This window comes from Benincasa hispida, chromosome 5 (assembly GCF_009727055.1).
Source record: "Benincasa hispida cultivar B227 chromosome 5, ASM972705v1, whole genome shotgun sequence".
Lineage (NCBI taxonomy): Eukaryota > Viridiplantae > Streptophyta > Magnoliopsida > Cucurbitales > Cucurbitaceae > Benincasa > Benincasa hispida.
This window is the reverse complement of record NC_052353.1, coordinates 41,232,118-41,251,433: the sequence shown is the minus strand read 5'-3', so window position 1 is coordinate 41,251,433 and position 19,316 is coordinate 41,232,118. Positions and strand designations below refer to the sequence as shown.

General features: G+C 41.6%; 1 non-coding gene across 1 annotated transcript; it reads right to left on the bottom strand.

Annotated features, from left to right (window-relative positions):
• Positions 1-6,469: 6,469 nt before the first annotated feature.
• Positions 6,470-6,576, bottom strand: LOC120078831. The gene has a single exon (XR_005482113.1). It is a non-coding gene; the product is annotated as a small nucleolar RNA R71 (small nucleolar RNA).
• Positions 6,577-19,316: the final 12,740 nt, after the last annotated feature.

The window sequence follows — 19,316 nt, the reverse complement described above, 5'->3', positions numbered from 1 at the left end:
ACCAGTCTTGTACAAAGTCTTTGTATAGAACACCCCCACTCGCACATCTCCACATGAATGGTCAGGATCTACCTCTACAAAGCGGGCCGTATCCGTAGTGTCACTAGGATCAGGTATCCCACCTTAATCCTTATACTACAAACCTATTTAATTTATTAACTCGTAATGACATTTTGGGCTTCAGTCAAACCCATGTAGCGATCTGGTGGGTTCATAACCCTCACACTACATCGAGGCAGTCTCAACTCTAGAGATCTCACATAAAATGAGCTTACTTCGTGGCTTATGATCCCTTATGTGATCTTCTTCCAAGAAGATAGCATTAGTGGAAACAAACACTTTGTTCTCACTTGGATCATAGAAGTATTCTCCTCTCATTTCCTTTGGGGTAGTCTACAAAGAGGCAAACCTTCGAACGCGGTTCCAACTTCTTTTGGTTAGTCGCTAGCACATGTGCCAGACAACCCTAAATCCTGAAGTGGCATAAACTACCTTTACGACATCTCCATAACTCAAATGGTGTATCAGAAACACTTTTCGAGGGAACGTTGTTTAAGATATAACAGGCAGTTTGCACTATATAACCCCAAAACGAGTCTGGAAGATGAGCATAACTCATCATAGTGATAACGGGCAAAAATGCACGTTATTACAACGGAAAGATATAAAACAATGTAGGATTGTGATGCGTTATTTTTTTTATGTGAAAATGTGGATGAAATGCGACGGTGAAAAATGCATTGAGCACTCAAGTTTTCTCAGCGGAATCCAAGTGTAAACTCCACTGAGTTTCTTGGTAAGTCTAGGATCGAACTCAGGGACTTTGGAAAATAGGTTGCGATGGTAATTTTTATGGTAACTTTTAGGAAAACTTTGCAGTAACCAAATAAATAAATAGTTGTTGAGGTTGTTGTTTGCGGTAATGGAAAATAAACAAATGCGGTGGAGTTTGAAAAGAGTTGAATAAACGGAAGATGTGATGAGTCTGCGGTGAATGGGTTGAGAAAAGTTTTGGCTAACACTTCATAAGATGCGTTCATGCTATACGATCATGCAACATGCATACAACAGTAAACCACCTCTCGGTGTGAATGCCATTTCTTCTAAGGCTAGAATGCATGCGATATATGCGATAAGTCTATAGGACCTACACATAAGCCTCTATTCTTATTTATGCGATGACAAAATGACACACACACAAATAAGGCGACCACATAATATCATTCCCATCTCTAGAATGCATGCAATGTAGGTTGACAAACAGAGCTTATCTCTAAGTCTCTATCACTTGTTTATGCGGTTCTAATCTTGCTCTCTCGAGTCTAGATTCTAACCTAGCTCTCTTGAGTCATTAGGTTCTTTCTTTAGACTCTCTCTCGAGTAGCTCTAAAGGGGTGTTAAGCACAACATAAAACAAGACAATCGCAAGCAATGAACTTCTTAAGTCATGTTAGCTTAGTTCTTCTCAACCCATTCGACTAGTTTAGTTACACATGCGTGCTAAGAGAGTGAACAGATGTAGAATAAGAACTTCCATTGTATAAATATAAAGATGAAGTGCAAAATAACAATGCAAGGATAGAATAAAGAGCATGGTAGCAATCTCTTACTGCCCAGGCTTTTACACTATTTTTCTACTAGAGTTCAAAAGATAATCTCGCTCTCGCGAGAGTCGGTCTGCTCTCTGCTTCTTCGCCTTAAGGTTCTCTCTCGAGTTGATCTGAGTGATCTCCGACGTTTTTATTCTTCTCGTGCTCCGCCTTAAAATAAAAAGGAAAAAAACTATGGATTGAGGCGTGCTAAGCTAACTGATGAATTTTCTAACTGGTGTACCCCTTTTCTGAAGAATGCCTTTGGTATTTATAGAGCTTCGGGGTGAAGGTGGCTTCTCTCTTATGATTGCACAGATGGGATGGCTTTAATTCTCTGATTGATGCGCCGATCATTTGTCACCAAAAAGCTGAATGTACTTGTTATCGTTAGCGGCTGTCAGCTTAATTCGGATTCGACCGTCATCAGCTTTCTGTCCCATTGCAATTAATTATGCTTTTCACCCAGATGCGCCCACCAAGTTGCAGCAATCCTTCTTGAGCAAATGTTTGCAAACACAATCACCGCAAAGTCTTGCGGTAATGTTGCGCTAGACCAATGATTTCCTATGATCACAATTTCCTCCTTGCGTCACGCATATTCTGCATAAAAACACAAAAATCAACTATTTATATGCGATGAACGCATGCGACCGTAATATTATGAAATTGATGCTTTTTGGACGCAATCTAACATCTTTTATCAAACAAAGCCAACATTGTTTAAGAACTTAGCACTATGATAACATGCATTTCTGCCCGTTATCAGATTGTGACAATAAAAATGTGTACAATCATGTCCAAAAGCAGTAAGTTAAGAACATTGTGATCGCATGCACCCATCGCATTAAAGCAGCTAATTTACATATTTTGTGCAGGAAAATGTGTTGGCGCAAGGCAGAATTGCGATCCAAGGAATTCAGCGTTTGAGCGCATTAGAAGATTGTGACCACAAAGCCATGCGATCGTATGCGTTCACGAAGATCTGCTCAAGAAGGTGGCCACATAGAGACGGCGCATCAAGGTGAAAGCTTAATAAATCACGATGGGACAGAAAGCTGATGACGATTGAATCCGAATTTAGTTGACAAGCCATTAACGACACACTGTAGTAAGTACACTCAACTTTTCAATGACAATTAATCAGCAAATCAGAGCAGAAGATTTAATGACTGCCCATCATCTGTCTCTTATACACATCTAGATGTGTATAAGAGACAGGTTCTAATCAGTGCAATCATTTGAGAGAAAAGCCCTTCACCCTGAAACTCTATAGGCCACCTTCGTTGAGAGAGGTCAACAGTTGAGCAGTTCAGAATTTTGGAGTTCTTTTTCACCATATACATAGATAGCCGTAGTCTGTAATTTTTATATTTAAAAGGCGGAGGCGGGTGAAGAGAGAAGATGCCGAAAGTTCGTTCCTAGTTAGCTCAAGAGAGTGCCAGGAAGCGTTGAGAACGGAGAGAGGGCCGACTCTTGCGAAAGAAAGAACATTCTTTTCGGCAGAGTAGAGAAAAACATAGTGTAGAAGCCTTGGGAAGCAAGACATTGCTACTAGGCTTACTATCCCTACTTTTCATTGTCATTCCGTATTCTGATTTTATTTATAAAATGGAATTTGCATCTCTACATCTGTTCAATCTCTTTACATTACGCATGAGTAACTAAACTTTCGAATGGGTTGAGAAGCACTTAGCTAGCATGACCTAAGATCTTCATTTTATGCGATCATCTTGTCTTATATATGCATCCATCATCCTTTAGAGATAATTGAGAGAGAGTCTAAAGAAAGAACCTAGACTTGAGAGAGCTAGGTTAGAATCTAGGCTTGAGAAAGTCATATTAGAACCGCATAAGCAAGAGATAAAAACTTAGAGATAAGATCTGTTTGCTAACATGCATCGCATGCACCCTAGAAATAAAATATGATAGTATGCGGTCACCTTATGTATGTGTGTGTCATTCATCATTGCATAGACAAGAATAGAGGCTTAGACATAAGTCCTATAGATATCATCGTATACATCGCATGCGTCCTAAAATTAGGAGTGATAACTTGTAGAAATACAAGTTATTTATACTCTTTTATTTAAATATTGCGGCAAAAAGAAAGAAAAGTTGCATCGATAATATAGAAATTGGCTAAGAAATGCAAAAATTATAAATTGTCGTCAATACACCCACTAACACCATTGCGATGGTAGAATAGAATGCTTCAGCTTCTGTTTTGTAGGAAATCAGTCACCGCATGCGTTCATGGCTCAAAGATAAAATAAACAACGCATCTTGTCGCATTGCGCCCATTTCAGGAACTACCATAACCATACAGTGGGGACCAAAAAGTCAAAGAGCCAAGCTTCGCCTATAAATAGCCTCTGCAAATTCACTGAAAGATATACATGAATACATAGAGACGTGCATATATTGATACAAAGAGAGAGACTGGTCTGAAACGACTGTCCAGAGTAAATTCGAGAGAACCACGAGACAAGGCCGAGGGGTGAGTCTCCGAGTAGAGAATCATTCCGATCCCCGTAGCTAAAGCTCTGTGCAAAGGTCAATTCTACCGGGAAAGCAAGCTTGAGAGGGAAGCTTTCCTCTCCACTACTTCCACACGCCGACAAGCACAACCTCCATTCAGAATCTGTGTCAAGATGTTGACACTCTTTCTGTATTCGTTTCTAATCTCTATTTTCATTATCTGTATTCATCCTTTTTACTCTTTCATTCACAACATGTATCAGATGCTTAATCTTAGTATTAAATGCTATGATCATTGCCATTATCATCTCTTTATCTCTTTCCGTTCATCCATAATCCATTTTCTCCATGATGTTTTCCTAATTCCCTGGGTAAATAGCAAGAGTTAAGTGAGTAAGTTAATTTATGTTAAGAAAATAATTAAGTTTAGCTAAAGCATGCTCGATGGCATCTTCTCCTGTGAGAGCAAAAGTGAAGATGTTATTCCGCCTATCGAGAGAAGGTTAGAAGAATGTGTTAACTAAAGCAAGAAGTATTTTCAGAGATGGAAACAACCTTGCGTTCATCACGTTCATCCCTGTTTCACCATAGAGATATGAGAACGCGACCGATCACCGAGAGGTGTACGCCAAGGGAAAGCGGAACCTTAGTTGTATCTTTAATGCAATTGGCAAAGTTGCGTTGTTTTTACTATTTGCTCTTCCTCTTTCTGATTCATTCATAAAGACTTGCCATCGCATACACCGAATCTTTGTACAACTTCACAGTCAGTCTCGACCTCAGTATCATGTATCATGTATCTTGTATCTTGTATCTTGTATCTTGTATCATATTAGTTTAGGGTTTTATTTTATCAACGTAACTTTATTTTATCAACGCAATTTTATTTCATCACAATTTATATTCCTGTATAAACCCAATTCTTTATTCATTGTAAACACCGGTCGCATGTATCACAAAAGTAACACATTAATGAAAACAATCCCTGTGTTCGACCTCGGATTATTCTGAGAAACTTGAGTTGGAATTATACATGGTTTCAGCGCAAGGAAACTTGTGACACGCACTACTACATCGTATACTACGAGCATATCATTAACAATGCATATATTTAGACGTAGTATCGCATAAAATTGTCTTTATCGCAAAAGGATTGTTCATTCATTCACATTCATATTTGTTCACATGCTTAAAGATAAAGACTAAAATTATGTCATCAAGTTTACGGCACCGTTGTCGGGGACATGAGCTTGTAGCACATTATCTATCATCACAGTGCATGCATAACAAGGAATCTAATTTTTACCGTTACAAGGAGCTATAGCATTTGCATTGAGAGATGACCTACTATTGTATGTGTGTAGCATGATCACATAACTTGAACGCAATCTTAGGAAGTGTTAGCTAAATCCCTTCTCAACCCGTTCCTCGCATACTCATTGTAACCTTCGCTATTATTAACTCTTTTCTCAATTCCACCGCATAGGATTTACACTTTAACCAAAAATACCAACCAACTTATTGTTTTGTTTGTCACTGCAAAGGAATCTAAAATTACCGTCGCATATTGTCTCCACAGTCACTGTGTTCGACCCTGGGTTACCAGGCAACCTAGTAGGATATATACTTGGATTTTACTAGGAAAACTTGCTGTGCAACGCATACACAACCATCGTAATATACACCATTATTTCATCATATTCGCAACGCATCAAGTTTTTGGCACCGTTGCCCGGGACTACGGCAGTACATATTGTGCTAACGGTAACTTTTTTATTTTCTTTGTAGCTTTCCATCTCTGTGCACTGCCTCTCCTTTGGTAAGGGAAAATGCGGGCGTCGTATGACCGAAGGACAAATTCCTAAGCCTAATTACGACATAGAGATTGAGAGAACTTTCCGAAGAAGAAGAAAAGACAACCGCCTACATCAACAACAAGAGAGAATTCCAACATGGCGGAGCAAACAAAAGACAGAGCACCGAATGCAAATAATATCATGGCGAACCCCATTCTCTTGGTGAACGACTACAATAGACCCATCCGGGACTATGCGCCGCCCAACCTTTACGATTTCTCACCAGGAATCATGAGGCCAGCCTTAGACGGATTGAGGTTCGAGATGAAGCCGGTGATGCTGTAGATGATTCAAACTGCCGGACAATTTGGCGGTAGGCATGGAGAGGATCCGCACACCCACCTCCGGAGTTTTATTGAAATCTGCAATATGTTTGTGTTCCCAAACATCTCCGTTGAGGAGGTTCAACTAACGCTGTTCCCATTTTCATTGTGTGACCAAGCACAGAAATGGGCTTATTCTCTCGAACCAAGGGAGATTACATCGTGGGAACAGTTAGTTAAAAAGTTCATGAAGAAGTACTTCCCCCCGAAAGAAAACGAAAGACGGAGGAAGTTGATCACTAATTTTGAACAAGATATCGACGAATTGTTCTGTGACGACTGGGCGAGGTTTAAAAGACTGGTGCGAGATTGTCCGCACAATGGCTTACCCGATTGTCTCTAAATGGAAAATGTTTACCATGGTTTGAACCCTACATGGCAGACGGCTACCAATGCGGCAACAGCTGGAGGTCTACTCGACAAAACTTACGACGAGGCTAAGAATACACTTGATCGCATTTCAAAGAATCATGAAGACTAGAGAGAAAGCGATCAACGACTGAGAATTAAAGACAGTGACGCAAGCAATGAGACCATCACATCCCTACAAAACCAAATGAATGCGATGATGAATTTAATACAAGAAATCGCAATCAGTAGCCCAGGAACGCATAGGGGGCAGGTCAACGCAATCGATCAAACGAGTGCAAGTTGTGCCACTTGCGAAGAAGGCCATCCAATGGAAGAGTGTCCGAGGAACCCACAGTCTGTTTATTTCATGTAGAATGATCCTTTTTCCAATACTTACCACCCTGGGTGGAGAAACCACCCCAACTTCACATGGAAAAATCAACAACAAAATTTTCAACCAATGGCGCAAAAGGAAGGGCCACCAGGATTTTTCCTGCGAACAAATGGTCAACCACAAAATCAAGCTAGCAGTTCGCAGGCACCGCAATCTTCATCTTTGGAGAGCTTACCAAAGCAGTATATTGAGAAGAATGAAACAGTACTCCAGAATCAAGCAACGTCCATCTGCAATCTTGAAATTCAGATAGGACATACAACTCAGGGAGTACGAGAAAGGAGCAATGTCAAATTGTGACTTTGTGAAGTGGAAAGATAGTGGCGGGAGAGAAAAATGAGTCAAGCCGGACTATTCCAGTTACGATGGAAACACAGACCCCATTGACTCAAAGTTCAAAATCCATAATTCCACCAAAAATGTGTGACCCTGGAAGTTTCACAATACCCTGCTCAATTGGAGGGTTATACATTGGTCAAACGCTTNCGGACTATTCCAGTTACGATGGAAACACAGACCCCGTTGACTAAAGAAGAACTAGAAGAACAGAAGACAATGAAACCAGATATTGTGTCCACTTCTAAGTCGATAGAGCAGGAAACCATCAAAATACAACTGCCACCATTCCCTTAGAGACTTAAGAAGAAGAAAAATGATGAAGTGCAACATCATTGCTTCATGAACATGCTGAAACAATTACATATAAACATCCCTTTCACTGAAGCGATTGAACAAATGCCAAAGTATGCAAAGTTTCTGAAGGACATGGTGACGAAGAAAAAGAGCATAGGTAAGTTTGCAACGGTGGCGTTAACACAAAAGGCAAAAACCATTATTCCACCAAAAATGTGTGACCCCGGAAGTTTCACAATACCCTGCTCAATCGGCGGGTTATACATTGGTCAAACGCTTTGCGATCTCGGGGCCAGTATCAACTTAATGCCCCTTTCAATTTTTAAGCAGCTGAATGTGGGGTAGCTGGCGCCCACGATGGTAACTCTCCAGCTAGCTGACAGGTCTCTTGTTCATCTAGAAGGGAAGGTGAAAGACTTCCTGGTCTCGATTGACAAATTTATCTTACCTGCAGACTTCATCATCGATGATTATGAAGCGAATAAGGATGTACCCATCATTCTAGGACGACCATTTTTATCCACTGGTTACGCTCAGATTGATGTGTACAAGGAAGAGATCACATTGAGCGTGAATAGAAAGAGATCAGGTTTGATATTATTAGAGCCATGAAATAGCCGGAAGAAGAAGACCTCACAAATTCCGACAATGAACCTAGTGTGTATGAAGAAGAAAAGTCTGAAGATGAAGATGAAGGAGAGGATGTGACTGCATCCATAGTAACCTGCAATGCGATCGTAGAAACAACAACCAAAGAAGAAAAACTGACGATGAATGAAGAGAGAAAAGCATAAAAACCATCCTTGGAACAACCACCCACAGTAGAACTGAAAACCTTGCCAAACCACCTAAAGTATGCTTATTTGGGGCAAAATGAAACGCTGCCAGTGATAATTTCCTTTGCATTTCAAGAAGATCGAGAGAATGTGCTACTGAGCATCCTGAAAAAGTACATAAAAGCACTAGGCTAGACGCTAGCAGACATTAAAGGAATCAGCCCTGCATATTGCATGCATAGGATACGTCTCGAGGAAAATAAAAAAAGGAATCGATCGAACATCAACCCAGACTAAACTTTGCGATGAAGGAGGTCGTGAAGAAGAAGATGATCAAATGGTTGGATGCAGGGATTATCTATCCAATCGCCGACAGCACGTGGGTTAGCCCCGTGCAATGCATGCCGAAGAAATGAGGGATGACCGTAGTCCCAAATGCAAATAATGAACTAATACTAATGAGGATCGTTGATGACATGCAGAAATGCATGTCATCTTAGACCTTTTATTTAGAATTATGAGGGCTGTTAAGCAGAATATGCGGCAATTATGTTAGGAATTCATGAGAAAATGAGCTTGCGACGTTCAACATTGAGAATCTCGGCTAACCCATTATTATGCGTCATTATGCGTTCAATTGTCTATTTTTTAGCTAAAGCAGGAAGTGGATGCAAACGTGGAAGTCGAGTTACCGCATAGACGACCGCATGCGGAGAAACTCTCCATCGCAAAGGCGAACGCATACTATCAATGCATGGGTGTTGTGGTAATCAGGTGCATGCGTCCATCGCATAGGAGTTGCGATCGTCAAGGGATTGCGATCATCATGTAGAGTTGCGGTATTAAGTGAAGGCAGTCACTACACGATTGCAGCTACACGATAACGCATAGTAGTGGGATCAATGCAAGGTTGGTGGAATAAACGCATCAATGTATATCTAGGGAAAACCAAAAGATGATGTTCACATTTCACCTACCATGCCGTTAGCAGTAGAGATTCAGAAAAGGACTAACGTGCCACAAATGTTAGAATCAGGGCAGTCCATAAATGTTGTCGACGATCCAAGCTCTATATAAAAAAGCCGATGAGCAGAATTTCAACTTATCCAACGTTTTTTCCTGAGGTTTGCCTTAGGACGGATCCTTGTGATCTAGAAAAATGCATGAGAAGAAAGCTTGAGAGTTCTTCATTTCCTTCTTCCATTCCGAGTGACGACCAGAGCCTTTGACTGGAGTTAGATCTCGAGAGAGTCAGTTCCACCGCCTATCCATGGCACCACCGGCAGCCTTGACACACATTTGCTGGAAGCAAGACATTGCTTCCAGCTGATCATTTCATTTTCTCTTCTTTTCTTATATTGTATTGTATTACATTTTGGGATTAAGAAATTAATACATTATGTGTTCAATGCATTTCTGTGTTTCCTTCGATTCCATCTCCATCTTAACTTTCATTGCATCACTGAGTGAGATTGCTAGAGTATCGCATACTTAGTCATGTGGATTAGAGATATGAAGCATGTAGCAAACCACCGAGAGGTGTGTGTTGCGTGAGTGTGTGAAAAAACCTTATTTGCTTAGTGTGAAGTTGTAGCAACGCTTGTCTATAGGTGGACACAACACTTGTCTATGAGAAAAGTCAGCAATAACTAACTGCCTAGAAGGGTAAGTGGTTGGTCGCATTAAGTAATGTAAGCAAGTATTCACTAAAGATAGGAATAATCTTACGTCAGCCAAGTTTATGTGGTTACCTTGTCTTATGAGCGCATCATTCATCATTTAGGCATACTTGAGAGAGTAGTCTAAAATCCAAATCTAAGACTTGAGAGATCGGATTGGAACGCATAAGCAAGAATGGGGAACTTAGAGATAAGCTTCGTTTGCTATAACACAGTGTATTTTCCCTACGGATAGGATATTGCACGCATCCAGGAAGTAGATATAGTGGTATGCGGCCATCATGCTCATACGGCGAGAGCACGTGAGCGGGTTATGGAGGTTTAGACTGGCATGGGCTTCTCGACACTATCACATATACATCGCATACGTCCTAAGATTAGGCTCAAGTGTGTGAAGCATGATAGCATAGTTTACGTTGGCTGAGGTTGCCCTTGCGGTCAAGCTCAGTGTTGCAATGAAGACATCTCCACATTTTATCTATTTTCCATCCATTTACTTCCTTTCAATAGTTATCGTATCTCTATCTCTCATTCATATTCTCATTGCGTTGTCTGTTAGTTAGGAATAGAAGTAGTGTTATCTTAACAACCCTTCCATCATTCTTTTATTCAACCACCGCATGCACATTACTGCATACGTCTAGCTACAAGTCCCTGAGTTGAACCTCGAATCTCCCGAAAAACTTGTGTTCGCGTTATACTTGGCGTGAGCAAAAGAAAACTTGTGACAGGAACGCATGGTCATCGCATACATTTGTTAACGCATAGCCATTCCAACACATGACCACCGACACATGATAATCAATGCATACTTTAAGAACATGCATCGCATATTTCGTCCATGGAACTTTAGTTATTAAGTCCTCAATGATTTGGTAATCTAAATTTTCGTCATCAAGTTTTTGGCGTCGTTGCTGGGGACTTGGTAGCTAATTGTTTGTTGAGTTTTGTATCTCTGTAGGTAACCTTTTTATCTTGCGAGTATTGTAGCTTGTGCGACCAAGTTGCAACCAATATTGAAGTGTAGGCGATGCACCGAAAGCCAGTATTGACCCCAAGGTAGAAGGGAAATCAGTCGCAAAAGCTGAAGGTAATTCTAAGCACATGGTGGCCAACATGCACCCAACAATTGCCAGAAGTTCCAATGGTCAAGGCAACTTGACCTAAGCAGTTGAGAGTAATCTTCTGCATGGGAGACTCCTTGCGGTGACAACACTCCTATTTTTCTAAGGACGTCTTCTACTCTATCTTTACCTTGCTTTCATAGTTTAGTTTATTTTTATTGTTATTTTGGATATGCAGCTGCTTCCTTGGTTGTGGTGCATTTGCTCTTTGTAGGTGCAACAATAAGTCTCCTTGGTATGCAATGCAATGGAAGAATTCCTTTCATCCTTCAACGCATGGCTTCGATCGCGTGGATTCCAACGCATGATTGGTGACAGGAAATTAGTTGTCAAATTTACTCGACAACTAAAATTCCTTGGACTCGATATGCGATACATGTTCCTAAGATATGCGTTGATAGTCATGCGTCGATGGTCATGCATTGGAATGAATATGCATTAATAAATGTATGCGATGACCATACGTCCTGTCACAAGTTTTCTTGCACTCACGCTAAGTATACGCGAACGCAAGTTTCTCGGGTAATCCGAGGTCGAACATAGGGACTTGTAGCAAAATGAATGTGGTAATGTGCATGCGGCGGTTTAAATAAAATAGTGGAAGGGAGGTTGCTAAGTTAATCCTACTCCTACTCCTATCTAACAGACAATGTAATGAGAATATGCATGAGAGGTAGAGATACGACAACACTTGACATGAAATAAATGTATGGGTAAAGAGATAAAATGTGGAGATGATTTCATTGCAACCCTTAAGAGTGACTGCAAGGGCAACCTTAGTCAACGCAAACCATGCGATCATGCAACACACATACAATAGTAAACTACCTCTCGGTGCAAATGTTATGACTTCTAATGCTAGAACGCATGCGATATATGTGATAAGTCTATAGGACCTACACATAAGCCTCTATTCTTATTTATGTGATGACAAAATGACACACACAAATAAGACGACGACATAATATCATTCCTATTCCTAGAGTGCATGCGATGTAGGTTAACAAACGGAGCTTATCTCTAAGTTCCCTGTTCTTGTCTATGCGTTCCAATCCGCTCTCTTGAGTCTTAGATTTGGGTTTTAGACTACTCTCCCGAGTATGTCTAAATGATGAATGATGCGCTCATAGGACAAGGTAACCACATGAACTTGGTTGATGCAAGATTATTCATATCTCCAGTGAACAATGCATACATTGCTTAATGCGACCAGCCACTTACCCTGTCGGGCAGTTGGTTGTTGCTGACTTTGCTCATAGACAAGCAATGCATTAGCCTATAGACAGTCGTTGCCGCAGCTTCACACTAAGAAAATAAGGTTACTCACACACTTACGCAACGCACACCTCTCGGTAAATTGCTACATGCTTCATATCCCTAATCCATATGACTAAGTATGCAATACCCAAGCAATCTCACTAAGTGTTACAATGAAAGTAAAGATGCTAAGCGAAGAAAATGGAGATGGAGTCGAAGGAGACAGAGAAATGAATTGAAAACAAATTGTATTAATTCCTTAATCACAAAATGTCATACAATACAATATGAGAAAAGAAAGGGAAATGAAGTGACCGGTTGAAAGCAAAGACGTGCTTCCAATAGATGTGCGTCAAGGCTGCCGGTGGTGCCATGGATCTGTCTCTTATACACATCTAGATGTGTATAAGAGACAGAGCTCTGGTCGAGGGCTCTTGTCGTCACTCGGAATGGATGAAGGAGGTGAAGAACTCTCAAACATCTTCTCACGCATTTGTCCGGATCGTGGGGAAAATCCCGGTTCACAAGGATCATCCCTGGATCACAAGGATCATCCCCGGATAGCTTGAATTTCTGCTCATCGGCTTCTATTTATAGAGCTTTTGGTTTTTCTCGAGGTAGATGCGTTGATGCGTTCATTCCACCAACCTTGCATTAAGCCCATTAGTATGCATTGTTGTGTAGCCGCAATCATTCAATGACCGCATTCGCTTAATACTACAACTCTACATGATGACCACAATCTCTTAACGAGCACAACTCCCATGTGATGGACGCATACGGCTAATTACCGCAACATCCATGCATTGATTGATGCGTTTTCCTTTGCGATGGAGAGTTTCTCCTCATGCGGTGGTCCGGTTTGCGCGTTTGCATCCATCTCTTGTTTTAGCTACAAAAATAGAACATTGAACGCATAATAACGGGTTAGCTTAGATTCAACATGCTGATCAACGCAAGCTCATTTTCTCATGAATTCCTATCATGATTGCCGCATATTTTGCCTAACAACCTTTATAATTTTAAGTGAAAGGCCTAAGATGACATGCATTTCTGCATGTCATCACACCCCTGACCATTACCGCAATGCTTTCCTCCACTGTGGCTGCTTCTTCAAAAAGATATTTTCTAAGTTTAGATCCAGCAAGCCTTTGCTCAAAAACTTTTATTCATTCACTGCAATTTTGTGTTTAGCTTTTGAGAATGCGTTCGTCAAAAATACTCCAAAACTTTGCGATGTCTTATTCAAATGCAGGGTTGAACCTGGTTACGCCCTTCATTTTGGTTTACCCCCACGTGTGTCATACGGGCATCCAACTTAGGTTGTGTTCCATATTCAACTCAACTCTTGTCTCGTTTGATTTGCCTTGCACCAGATAGAGGAGTTGTGTTAATGCGCTGATCCTGACGACTTGCCTTCGTTTTGGCTTGCCCCCACATGTGTCATACGGGCATCCCCGTGTGCCAGACGGTTTTGAGAATAGAGCTCGTTTTGTACCCCAATCGTCCCCCAAGGCAACGCAGGCTACCCTGAGGCATAATTTTTGTCTGCGAACCTTTCGGTGAGAAAAAGCGCGAAAACAGACCCAGGGGTTAAGAACTATGAAAGAAAGTTGTGCGCTTGACGGTTTTGGGAACAAAACTCGTTTGGTGCCCCAAACGACCTCGAGGGCCTACGGGTGTGCCATGGGGCCTCGCGACGCTGCCACAAGGCCCAAGTTGTGTGCGTGAACTTTTCGGCACGAAAAAATAGAAAACGGACACAGGGGTTAAGAAGTATGAAAAAAAAGGCTGTGTGCCAAATGGTTTTGGGAACGGAGCCTCTTTGGTGCCCCAAACGGCCCCTGAGGCCCAGTTTTTGTGTGTGAACCTTCTGCCATGAAAAAGCACGAAAACGGACCCAAGGGTTAAGAATTATGAAAAGAAGTTGTGTACTAGATTGTTTTGGGAACGGAGCTCGTTTGGTACCTCAAATGGACCCCGGGGCCCCGCAGGCTGCCCTTGGGCCCAATTTTTGTGTGTGAACCTTTCGGCACAAAAAAATGCAAAAACGAACCCAGGGGTTAAGAACAATGAAAAAATGTTGGGATTAATGTTCTAATTCTCTCGGAGTCTCGTTGTTTTTAATGATACACATTGTTTTATGAATAAAATAACTGTTATTTCATTCTGGCATTTACTCATATCCAATAAACAAAGCTCCATGGTTATCTTATGTAAAGTTAAGCATGTATATGTGATATACAAGTGGATCATGACTTAAGTGATGACCTAAATAGATTTGTAGTATAAGAATTAAGGTAGGATACCTGATCCTGATGACACTACAGATACGACCCGCTTTGTAGAAGTTTGCAAGTATTGTAAACTACTACAGATGATAAATCCTGACTATTCATGTGGAGACATGTGAGTGGGGGTGTCCTATACAAAGAGTTTTTATAAGACCGAACCACGAGATGACTAGACTCTGTATATAACGTCATTGATACTGGAGACTTACATCTCACCTAAATGACTATAGGTGACACAACCTCAATCCTGAGTGTTTTGGGAACTCTTGCCATTGAGGGCGGTCCTTTGATTAGTATGGGTGAGAGTGACCAGATTTTCAACTCAACATACCTACCTTTTTGGGGACCTATCTGATTCAGAGTTGGGAACTCAATACACAAGATGGAATTCACTCCTTCACTGAAACAAGGGTAAGTAAAGAGATTGCTCCCTTAAGGGCTGATTTCGGGGCTTGAACATAGTGGCCACAACTTCTCTTTGGAAGAGAGGACTCAGTCATAGTAGGACTATGACTTATGTTCATTAAAGGAATCAGTGGTACTTAAGGAGTTAGATGTAACTACAAGGGCATAACAACTATCGGCCGAGCAGTACTTACGATCGATCTGTGAAAGGTTATCCCACTACTGATTAATTAAGATGGACACATATTATATCTATGGTAAGGAGAGTTCAGTTGTTGATCTTTAGTGGAGTGCCTGACAGTTAACGGATGGTGGATCCCGTGACTAAAGAGTTTAGTCAATTATTCACGTACCGTGGGAGCTTCGAGCTATAGGTTCATAAGGTCCCCTTGGTAGCTCAATGGATTTAGTTGAGGATCAATTCTTGGTGTTGATTTGAAATGTTCAAATTGACAAGAGGTAATTTGATTATATATGATATGATCGGTATGATGTATGAGATACATCTAGTGGAGGATTAATGTAAATGAGATTTATATTAAATGCCATGGAATAGAAAAAGAGCTATGGTTTATATGTTTCATGACATGAAATATTTAAACTATTGGTTATAAATATATTATGGTAAGTTAGTTATCATTTATATTTATAATAATATTAATTATTGGATAATTAACTCTTTTTCTCAAATAACCAATTAAGTGGGACGTTATTGGTGGTTTCATGGTAACCGTGAGATAAAAAGGAAAAATGATTTCCTAATTTTAATAATGTTAAGTTTTGCAAAATTGTGTTTTGAGATTTTTTCTCTCTCGGAATCTCACGGAAGTTGTCATGTAAATAGGATTTACTAACGAAAGCTTGGATAAGGTAAACAATCGTGGAGTGTTTGAAGGCGACAAACACTTAGCTAAGCGATGAGCTAAACGATCGCATAGCTTTTGCTAGACGATCGTTTAGCTTTTGCTAAATGGTTGGGCATCGACCTATACGATAGGTTCTGCCATCTCCCACTTGTTCAATCGTTTACATGATTGTGTTTCCTCCGGTCTTCTTCCTCAAACCAAGTCCACACAGAGCCCACCCTCTGAATTCTCACACCGAGAATACCAAGGTAGCCTTCTTTATGGTGTCATACTTAACTCGACACTGTCGAGGTTCTGTGGAGGCCATTCACTGTGTTCGAGCGTCTGTGATCATGGAGCATGGCGATAATTCTACAAAAGTGTGTAGCTTTTGTCCTTGATCTTTTGTGTTACATGTTGTAATTTCTGTATTGAATGCATAATCATATGTTTCTGTTTATGACTGTAATTGTAAAGTTCATATATGATTGTAATTTGGAATGATCTTTCCACTGCTCATGGAAATCCTCGTTTCGATTTCCTTCAAAAAAGCTGTGTGCTAAACGGTTTTGAGAACGGAGCTCGTTTGGTATCCCAAATGGCCCCCGGGGCCCCGTGGGCTGCCCCGAGGCTCAATATTTGTGTACGGACCTTCCAGCTGGAAAAAGCGTGAAAACAGACCTAGGGGTTAAGAACTATGAAATTTTTTTTGTGCCAGACGGTTTTAGGAACGGAGCTCGTTTGGTGCCCGAAACGACCCCCAGGGCCCAATTTTTGTGTGCAAACCCTACGGCGCAAAAAAAGCACGAAAACATACCAAGGGGTTAAGAACTATGACAAAAGCTTTGTGCCAGACGGTTTTGGGAACGGGGCTCGTTTGGTTCCCAAACGGCTCTCGGGGCCCCGCAGGCTGCCCTGGGAGCCCAATTTTTGTGCGCGAACCTTCCGGCACGAAAAAATGCGAAAACGGACCCAAGGTTAAGAACTATGAAAAAAAGTTGTGTGCCATACGGTTTTGGGAATGGAGCTCGTTTGGTGTCTTAAACAACCCCCAGGGCCCCGCGGGTTGCCTGAGGCCCAATTCTTGTGCGCGGATGTTCTGGTGCAAAAAAGCGTGAACATGAACCCAGGGGTTAAGAACTATGAAAAAAAGTTGTCTGCCAGACGGTTTTGGGAACGAAGCTCGTTTGGTGCCCCAAACAGCCCCTAGGGCCCCACGAGCTGCCATGGGGCCCAATTATTGTGTGCGAACCTTCCAACGTGAAAAAATGTGAAAACGTACCTAGGGGTTAAGAACTATGAAAAAAGTTGTGTGCCAGACGATTTTGGGAACAGAGCTTGTTCGGTGGCCAAAATGGCCCCTAGGGCCTCGCGGGGCTGCCACGGGACGTCGCGACGCTTCCATGGGGCCCCACAAGGCTACCCCGGGGCCCCGTGGTGTTGCCGCAGGGCCCAAGTTGTGCGGGCAAACCTTCCGGCGTGAAAAAGCTCAAAAATGGACCTAGGGGTTAAGAACTATGAAAAAAAGTTGTGTGCCAGACAATTTTGGGAATGGAGCTCGTTTGGTGGCCCAAACGTCCCCTAGGGCCCCGCGGGCCAAATTTTTGTGTGCGAACCTTCCGACGGAAAAAAGCGCGAAAATGGATGCAGGGGTTAAGAACTATGAAAAATAGTTGTGTGCCAGACGATTTTGGGAATGGAGCTCGTTCGGTGTCCCAAACAGCCCTCGGGGCCCAATTTTTGTGCGCTAACCTTCCGGCGCGAAAACAGACACAGGGGTTAAGAATGGAACAATCGCGGTAAAACGACTTTCCTCATTCACCTTCATCCATTCCGAGTCACAAGTTTTCTTGCGTTTACGCCAAGTATAACATGAACACAAGTTTCTCGGGTAATCCAAGGTCAAACACAGGGACTTGTAGCTATATGTATACGGAAATGTGCATGCGGCGGTTTGAATAAAAGAATGGAGGGGATGTTGCTAAGTTAATCCTACTCCTATCTAATAGACAACGTAATTAGAATATGCATGAGAGGTAGAGATACGACAACACTTGGCATGAAATAAATGTATGGGAAAATAGATAAAATGCGGAGATGAATTCATTGCAACCCTTAAGAGTGACCGCAAGGACAACCTTAGTCAACGCAAACCATGCGATTATGCGACACACACATGAACCTAACTTTAGGACGTATGCAGTGTATCTGCGATATTGCCGAGAAGCCTATGCCTACCTAGACCTCCATAACCAGCTCACTAGCTCTCGTCGCATGAGCATGGCTGCCGCATAACCCCTTATCCTACTTTCTGGATGCATGCAAATCCAATCTGTAGGGTGCATACATTGTGTGAAGCAAACAGAGCTTATCTCTAAGATCCCCATTTTTGCCTATGCGTTCCAATCCGTTCTCTCGAGTCTTAGATTTGGGTTTTAGACTACTCTCTCTAGTATGCCTAAAAGATGAAAGATGCGCTCATAGAAAAAGGTAATCGCATGAACTTGGCTGACCTAAGATTATTCCTATCTCTAGTGAACAATGCATACATTGCTTAATGCGATCAACCACTTACTCTCTCGGGCAGTTGGTTATTGCTGACTTTACTCATAGACAAGCAATGCGTTAGCCTATAGACAGGCGTTGCCACAACTTCATACTAAGTAAATAAGGTTACTCACACACTTACGCAACACACACCTCTCGGTGGGTTGCTACATGCTTCATATCCCTAATCCACATGACTAAGTATGCAATACCCAAGCAATCTCACTAAGTGTTGGAATGAAAGTAAAGATGTTAAGCAAAGAATATGGAGATGGAGTCGAAGGAACAGAGAAATGCATTGAAAAAAATTTGTATTAATTTCTTAATTCTAAAATGTCATACAATATAATATGAGAAAAGAAAGGAAAAGGAAATGACCGGCTGGAAGCAAAGATTTTCTCCCAACGGTTGTGCGTCAAGGCTGTTGGTGGTGCCATGGATGGGTGGAGGAACTGACTCTCTCGAGATCTAGCTTCGGTCGAAGGCTTCGGTCGTCACTCGGAATGGATGAAGGAAGTGAAGAACTCTCAGTCGTATTCTAACGCATTTTTCTGGATTGCGGGGAAAATTCCCAGATCACAAGGATCATCACCAGATCACTTGAATTTCTACTCATCGGCTTCTATTTATAGAGCTTGGGTTGGCGACAGCATTAATTGGACTGCTCTGAGTCTGACGTTCGGCACGTTAGTCCTTTCTGAACCTTTGCCACTATCGGCGTGGTGGGAAAATGCAGCATCATCTTTTGTTTTTTCCGAGTAG